The sequence below is a fragment of the Lemur catta genome, chromosome 10, assembly GCF_020740605.2.
Source record: "Lemur catta isolate mLemCat1 chromosome 10, mLemCat1.pri, whole genome shotgun sequence".
Lineage (NCBI taxonomy): Eukaryota > Metazoa > Chordata > Mammalia > Primates > Lemuridae > Lemur > Lemur catta.
The window spans coordinates 2768113-2776754 of record NC_059137.1 but is presented as its reverse complement, the minus strand read 5'-3'; positions in this window follow the sequence as shown (position 1 = coordinate 2776754).

The following is an 8642-nucleotide window of genomic DNA, read 5'->3' as shown; positions in this document are numbered from 1 at the left end:
GATTTCCTTTTTTAATATAAGCAGTTAATGCTATAAATATTCCCTTCAACATTGTTTTAGTCGTATCACACAAAGTCCATATGTTGTGTTTTAATTTTCATTCAATTCAACATACTTTATAAGTTCTCTTGCTCTTAGCCGTTCCCCTGCGGTAGCTGTGCTGCCTGGAAATATGTGATGAGCGTGGGTTGTGGGCAGCACATCAGAGGGGACCACCACCTAGGGCTCTGGGATTCCACGTTCAGGACCAGGCCAATCCCAAAGAGCAGTTTGAAGGAGAGAAGATGAGTCGGGATTCATCAGGCCACCCTGAATGTCCCTGTCCTTCTTGGCCCATCCTGCCTGGTGTGGCATTAGGGCCCAGATCTCCTGATGCGAACGCACCTCTTGGCACCCCAGGGCGCTTAACTAACTGCGCTCCGGGAGGAAGGACTGCTCACCTCTGTGGCTGTGTCCACGGGCCCAAGCAAATGATGACAATGGCCATGAAGCCCTCAGTGTTCTCCAGGGACAGTGGGTCAGCACCTCCCAATCATTATCTCCCCTGAGCACACAGTCCCTCCAAAGTGGAGAGCATTAGATCCCTTCCCCATCCTCACCGCCTGGCCAGGAGGCTCCGTGTCAGACAGGGGTACAGGGCAGGATCCTCCCAGTTCCGTGTGCAGAGGTGTGTCCGGAGCTCAGGGCACGCTTGCTGCAGGAGGAAATGAGACGGGGAGCTAGGGCCTCGCTTCCTCCTCCATGAGACTGGATTTGGGGTGAACCAGACCTCTCTACTCCCACTGAGGCCCCTGCCAGGACATGCCCCCACAGCGGAGAGCCGCCCGCCAGACTGAGCCGTGGCTGCTTCTCCAGGCGCTCTGCTGAGACGGTACTGTCACCCCCCAGAGAGCGCCCGGTGTCACGGATGGACAGGGAGGGGGCCGACTGGCAGGGGCAGAGCCAATGAGGGACGGAAGTCTGAGAAGGCAGGTTGGAGGGGCTTTGAGATGAGATCTGCTCGAGTTCGGGTCCCCACCCCACCACTCTCGGCTGTGTGACTTTAGGCAAGTCTCTGACCCTCTCTGAGCCTTGGTTTCCTCATCCATAACATGGGGCTACACATCGCTACATCCTGAGGTGTTGAAAGAGAAGCAAAGGACGCGGCACTGTGCTTGCGAACCACGCAGTCTGCGGGCGCTCGTGCAGCACCGCACGGAAGAACGGCTGAGTGAGTGGACGCAGGCCGGCTGGCGGCGTGCTCCGAGCTCCATGCAATGGGCTGGCGGCCTTGGCATCTCAGGAAGCTCCTTGGGGAAGGGACCCCAGACAGCAGGCAGCCATGCAGAGAGCACTGGATTGAGAGTCTAGAGACCCAGCCTCCTCCACCTGCGACGGCTGCCTCTGTCAGCCTCTGTTTCCTCACCTGCTGGCCCCAGACAGCCGCCCAGGTGACAAAAAGCTGGGTTCCCTGCCAAGGGGTCCCGGTCTGTGGCATCATGTCCTCGCTACCTACCACAGCAGTGATGATTCGTGTAAACCTTCAAAATCTGTGTTTTGTTAAATTTAAAAGTTATTCATAAAAATTATGTAAAATCTCACATAGCTGTGTACTTAGGATTTGCACACTTTGCCCTGTGTGAGCTAAAGCTCAATTTAAAAATCCCAGGAAGCCCCCAGAAGCCCCCCAGCGGAGAGCAGACCTGCATCGACCACCAGTCCTGGGCTGTGCCCCCCAGACCGTGATAGACACGAGAACAGGACCGCAGGAGTCGGGGGCCTCGGGAAGGGGGAGGTGAGCAGACCCGCCCCTCCCTTCCACCAGGAGCAGGGGGCAGCCTCTGCCAAGGCACAGGTGAGGCCGGGCGGGCACCTCCCCGAGGGTGGGGTGGAGGGGCTTCAGCTTGACTCTGGGGGCACTGGGGGGACATGGAGGGCTTGAGGCAGGGAAGGCCGGCGGACAGACGGCTTCTGCAACCCAGCCCCACCCTTTCCCCCTGCCCCCAGCACAGAGGGCAGGTGGGAGGCTCTTGTCCTTTAGACCGCGGCCACGTCCAGCTGGACTGACAGGTGGCACCAGGGCCAGCAGTGGCCCTGGTTGCAACCACTCTTAGGACTGGCAAGACCAGGCCACGTTCACAACCCACCTGTTTTCCCCACACTTAGGCCGCCCACCATGAGCCGGGCAAGCGACCTCAGCTTCTGCCGGAGAGCTGAGCCGCCGCCGCCAGTGGAACAACGACCCCAAATACCCGGCCGCCCGGCCCCGCTGCCCCTCCCGCAGAGGCTCGGGGCCTCCACAGCTGGGAGCAGGGAGAAAGGGGACCGCAGTTGAATTCTGGCCTCAAACGTACGGTTCCTTCTCCACCACGAGCCTCCCGTGCTGGGCGCTGTGCTGGCCCCTCATCTGTGAAGAGGGGACCCCGCAGCCGCCAACAGGTCTGTGGCCAGGAACAAACAGGGCGTCCCCACGTGGAGGCCTCGGCGTTTACCTCGGGGACGGAACTGCGGGAAACGGGGCCCAGAGCCACGCCACCCACTGCAGGGCCACTGGCCACTGCTCACGTGCAAGGGGGGGCTGACCCCCACGGAGATGCCACGAGTGTGACGCGCAGCCGGATCCCAAAGACTTAGCGTAAAAACACTTGCGGGAATCACCGCTTTGTACTGGTTTCCTGGGGCGATGAGCGTATTTGGGGTGTGCTGAGTTAAGTCTGTTATTGAAACTAGTTCCACCTGTTTCTTTTTAGTCTTAGGTGGCTGTTAGAGAACTCGAACTTTCCTTCGCAGCTCACGCACTCTCCGGGCACTGGCCTGAGCCCCGGCGCTCCCAGGTGCAGAAGCAGCGCAGCCAGAAGGAGAGGAACAGGCTGGGGGCGCCCTGGGAGGCACGGAACCAGGGGTGCGGCTGTGCGGGAGCCCCAGCCCCTCCCTGCTCCCGGGCCCTGCCTTGACCCGGGCTTCCCGTCTCCCGGCAAGGCCTTTGGGTCCCGCACCCACCAGGCGTCCATCTGAGCTGGCTCCAGCCCCAGCTTTGCGCTGGCGGAAGGAAGGAGGGAGCGTCGGGCCCATCCCTCCCTGGCAGGGCCACCTCGGCCACCCTGCAGCTCCTCAAGGCCAGCAGTGCCCAGCCCTGCTGCCCCACCCTCTCCAGACAGCCGGAGAAAATGAGTGGCCGATTAGCGATTAGCGCTGCCCTCCCGCGATCCCGCCATCCCACCGCCTTCCACCTGCACACACGCCCCCCTCCCCCTCCGCTTTCCACTCCAGGCTCGTGTGTGCGTGTGTGTCCCTCCCCTCTCCCCACCCTCCCGCTAATAGTACGCGTGGAGAGGGAAGCCGAGTGCCGTGTTCACAGTAACAAATCTTCCGTCTTATTCCCTCTCCTTTATTTACACCAGGCACACAGTAGCAATTCAATCTGAAAAAGTGCAGTGTTTTCGGAGTCGTGCAGCCCGAGAAATTGATGTTTGTGTTAATCAATCTTGTAAGGGCCTGCGGGGCTCGGAGAGCTGTGACACGAGAGATTTCTTCTATTGATTGATTGAGTTCCGGGCGGGGAGGGATAGGAGAACATCCCACCCCATGAGCGCCCAGAAGCTCTGCAGATGGGGCGGGGCCCCGCCATGACCCTGCCGGCACGAGGTGCACAGGGGTGGGGGGGCCTGGGCCCTCACAGCTTCCTCCACACCCAGCGTCAAGCCTGCTGGGCTCAGGCTTCTGGTTCCACGGCCGGGTCATCCCTCGCTGTCTGGGAGGTCTGGGGACTGCCCTCCCGCTGCCCACCCAGGGGCGTCTGAGGCCTCCAGGGCCCCCGGGCCCCTGTCCTGAGAGGACCCTGTGCAGCCCTGCAGCGGCGTGTCTGAGGCTGGGCCCTGGGCGTGAGCAGCAGCATGTAGCCCCTGCCTGACGCCTCCGCCGTGGAAGGTGTCCGGGGCTGGCCCAGGGCTGCCTGTGCGCTGGCCAGGCTGGGGGAACGAGGCGGGCACGGGGCGTGGGGCCGGCCGCGCCACCCCAGATGCCGTCGTAGGCGCCGAGGGCTCTCGCCTGGCGTCAGTGATCCAAGGCCTAGACCCCCCCACCAACCGATGGGTCAGGACCTGGGAGGCCGGGAGGGCACACCCACAGGAGGGACAGAACAGCACCTGGGGTCAAGACACGCTGCATTCGTGGGACGCTTGAAGGGTCACCACAGAAACCGACACTGTCCAGTGGTTCTGGGCAGTGTCCATCAGACCCAACCGCAGAGGAGAACACTGAGGCTCTGCCAGTGACCACCTCGCTGGTGAGAGAGTCAGGACTCGAAGCCGGGCCTCAGGACCCTCGTGCCAGTCCTCTGTTCCAAAGGCCTGGTGCCTGGACACAATCCTTGTCACCAGGGAGGTTGTTGGGGACACGCAAGGTGGGTGACTCAGGCATCCCTGGGAGCATCACCTGACCACGTTCCAGACAGCTGAAGGTTTGCACGTTTGGGAGGAGCCTACTTTCTTTTTCCTTTTTTTGAGACAGGGTCTCACTCTGTCGCCCTGGATAGAGTGCAGTGGCATCGTCATAGCTCACTGCGGCCTCCAGCTCCTAGGCTCAAGCGATCCTCCCGCCTCAGCCTCCCAGTGCGCTAGGATCGCAGGCCGACTTTCAACAGGCCCATCGTATCAAACTACTCCTCCCCCACCCACCCCCGCACAGTGCCGCAGAGCCTCCTTCCCAGAATCAGCAACGCCAAAACAATCAGCATACAAAAAAAGGTCCCTTTTCTATCCTGTCCTTGTCATTGACTAAGCACCTCCGTGTGCCAGCGACTGTGTCAACAGCTACCGTAAACCTTGCAGTCAAGACCTAGCCTGGGAGCCTCCTCCCCTCCCACAGAGAGACACTGGGAACAGACTGCCGCACCCCAACAGCGAGAAGTGGGGTCGATGGGCGAGGCCTGCCCAGTCAGAGCTTGGTGGCCCCCGGCCCCTCTCCCGAGAGGCCGGGAAGACGGCAGGGCTGGCCTCTCCCTGCCTCTCCGCAGTGCTGTGACATCGGGGCAGAAGCGCCCAGGCAGGAGCGGGAGAAAGGGACTCCCACCCTAGCTGGGACTCTCGCTCCTTCACGTGCCCTGGGCTTTGAGCACTAGGCCCACAGTGTCCCCTCCCATGAAAGGGGTCTGCAGAGAGACACCAGCGGGGCCACCACCCGGGCGTGGTGCTGGAAAGCCGGTTTGGCACCATCAGCAGTGGCCTTGTCTGGTGGAGCAGGCACGACCTCCACCCACCTAGATGGAATGCCCCGGAAACAGCCCCAGGACCCCCGTCCTCGCCTGCTTTGGGGGCCCCGGGTTGGGGAGGCACAGGCATGGGTGAGCCAGGGTCCTGTCCACCTTGGACACTCATGCTCGCTTCGTCGTCCCCTCTGGAACGACGCTCTCAGGACACCAGAGAGCTGAGCGCCGGGCACCCAGGCCCGAGCACTCGAAAGGACGTGGATTTTTAAGGAGAGTCCAAAGGCTTTTTCCAAACCGCTAATTGGATGACTCCTGCCCCATTTCCTCACATAGTCACACACGCACTCGAAAATCTTGTTGATTTTCCAACAAACAAAACATAATCTCTGTTACTGCAACAGAATGTCCTGTTTAGGTTGACAAGAGCCAGCAGGGATGACCCTGAACCGTCCCACCACGAAATGCACTTCCAGGAAGAGTTCACTGGGCCGACACGCAACCCCAGCCAGGAAGCCCCGATAACGAAGGGACGCGACCCGCCCAGCCACGCAGCCACCCGCCACGGTCGGGGCAAGAGCCACCTCGCGGCATGTGCTGTAAATGAATGTTTAAATGCAAAAGAAAGTAGACAAAGACAAAGAGAAAAAGACAAACTGGGAAAAACATATGCAACACATGGGGCTGAAAAGATTTTATGTTATTAATATGTAAAGAGCCCCTGCAAATGCGTAACAGCAAGCGCTGTCCCGTTAGAGGGAAGCCGGGCCCCGGACGTGGGCACCAGCTCCCACATGAGTAAGTGTGTCAAAACTCCAAATTTAAAAACTAAAAAGCCAAAGACGTCTCTTTTACCCCTACCAAACTGGCAATGATGTTTATGTTAATCCTTGAAATTAATGACGAGGGAAAAGGCACTCGGTTCCCCCAACCATTGTTCTAGAAGGAAAGGTGGCCATTTCCGCCCACACACGAAGTCTGATACGTGGGCAGCCCCTTCGACCCGGTCGTTCCCTTCTTGCGTGCTCAATCAGAGCAGTGGGCACGGCACTGGCAGATTTGCTTTACACTGTGGAACACTCACACTTGTTCAAGTCGTGCGTGGGGGTCTCAGGAAAGACCACCCGAAAAAGTGAGATGAAGACAGAAGTGAGGTGTGAGCCCTCGTGGCCGAAATACACACACACCCTGCAAAGACATGCACGCACGAGCCACACACACGCCACACACTCAGACCACACACGTGCACACAGCACACACATACACACGTCACACACATGCAAACCACACGCATACTCATGCCACACACACAGCACACACACACACACACACACACACACACACACAGAAACAGCAGCAAAAGTGCACCCGGTGTGGACACAGGTGGGCGGTGGTTGGTAGAACCGACCGCCTTTCCTACTCCCCTGCTCCCCTACGTTTTGAGTAATGAATCTGGTTTACTTTTCTCGTGACGACGGAAGGCAGGCGTGACTGCTTCCCCACACCTCCTCACAGAGCCTGGGGAGCGCTGACCCCCGCGGCCCTGGGCCTCGCTCTCACCTGCACGGGGTGACACCTGACCCCCCGCGGCCTCCCGGGTGAAACTGGAGCCAGGCCGCGACCTGGCCCAAGGGCCAGCGCCCCGTCACCGTCCCCGGCTCAGTTACAGGCAGCGGCCGCGAGGTCACCAGGAGACCCGGTCTCACCCTGGGAACTAGGCAGCCTCCAAGGCCTGGCACGGGAATCACGCGGCCGCTACCCCAGGAGCAGGCCCCGCAGCAGGCCCGGCACCTCTGGAGACCCCGGGACACCCCAGGTGCCCAGTGACCCCCAAACAACAGCTCTGGGAGTCCTGGAGACAGGCCGCTGTCCCAGCTGAGCCCCTCCTCCTGCAGGGGACACTGTCCTCCCGAGGTCCCGGCGGAGACAGAGCCAGGCTGGCTGGTCAGGGGTCTTCCCGCCTCCTCCTCCCGTCCACTTCCGTTCCCCCCGCGCCCTGCCGTGGGCCCGGGACACGCAGTGGACAGACGGGCCCGCGAGGGCAGCCGCAGTGAGGAACAGGGCCGTGGGCTCAGTGTGGGGCGGGCAGCCCGGGAAGGGCCTCAGGTGCGGAAAAGGCGGGGAGCTGGGTGGGCGGCGATTCCCGGGAGGGTGGTCTGTGGTCCGGGCTGAGGAGTGGCAGCCACCAGGTGCCCAGGGGAGCCAGCCCGGCCATCGGGGAGGAGGCCTGGGGACAGCAGACGCCACCCTGCAGGGCCACAGAGGCCGGGCGGGGAACGGGGTTTGCTGAGCAAAGTGAGGGGCTGCCGGCAAGTCTGGGCAGAGACGCTGCACACTCTGGCCCGGCTGCCGGGCGGACGGGACACCGGGAAGGAGAGCCGGGGCTGGGACGTAGCAGAAGGACCGGGTGCAGGACCTGGAAGGAGGAGCCGGCGGGGTTTCCTCATGGATGGGGCAGACGGCAGCCCCAGGGCGACCCAGCAGGGGCCGGGAGGAGCGGGCGGGCAAGGGGGCCGAGGGACACGCTGAGGTGAAGGTGCCCAGCAGAGTGGGGGCTGCCGTGGGGAGAGATGGGCCATCGCCCAGTGCCCCTAAGGAGTGGGGACAGCCGGGAAGAGCCTGCGGCCATCAGGGCCAAGGAAGGAGTGGGCAGCCACAGGGGACGGAAGGGTTGGGGGAGGCAGAGGGCGGGGCAGACGCGGGCAGGCAGCGCGGCCACACCAAGGCCACGGGCCCTGTGGGGAGGGGAGCAGAGCTGGAGTGCAGGGGACACGTGGGCGGACTCGTGGCAGGATACTGGGGAGGGGGGCAGGCTTCGAGGGGACAGCGGCTCTCAAGGGGTTCCCTGTGGAGGGGGCGGGGAAATGGCGTGACGGCCGGAGAGCAGGGCCTGGGCTTCTGGGTCTGGGTGGGACTTCGGCTTCACAAGGACGTGCGAGAGACGTGCCCTCACGGGGGACAGTCACAGAGGGACACTGCAGGCCAGTGTCACCCAGCCGTGGGGCCCACAGCGGGCGGCTCCCAGCGTGAGGGTGTGGAGGAGATGGGAGTTGGGGGCACAAGGACTTGGGGCCATGGTGGCTGGCAGACGCCAGGCGCTGGCGCGTGTGGCCTTCGTGCTGGGTGGCTTGCTTGGTGTTGGGAGGAGCGAGGGCCGCAGGCAGCAGTGGCAAGGCCAGGTCCACGAGGGGTCAGTGGCTGAGACGGGCAGAGGTCAAGGTCAGGGGTATGGGCCACCAGGGAGGGAAGGAGCACTCTCGAGGATGTCAGAATCACCAAGACCGACGGGAGTGACGGGGCCACCTCCTCAAGGCCGGGGCGGGGGGAGCTGTCTGCCCGAGGAGGCCCCTCTGGGCTCCTCACACCCCTCCAGCCTCTCCATGTTCCTGGACTCATCCACCGGCTAGTTCCCACCCCAGGGCCTTTGCACGCACTGGCCCCAGGGTCTGGAACGCCCTTT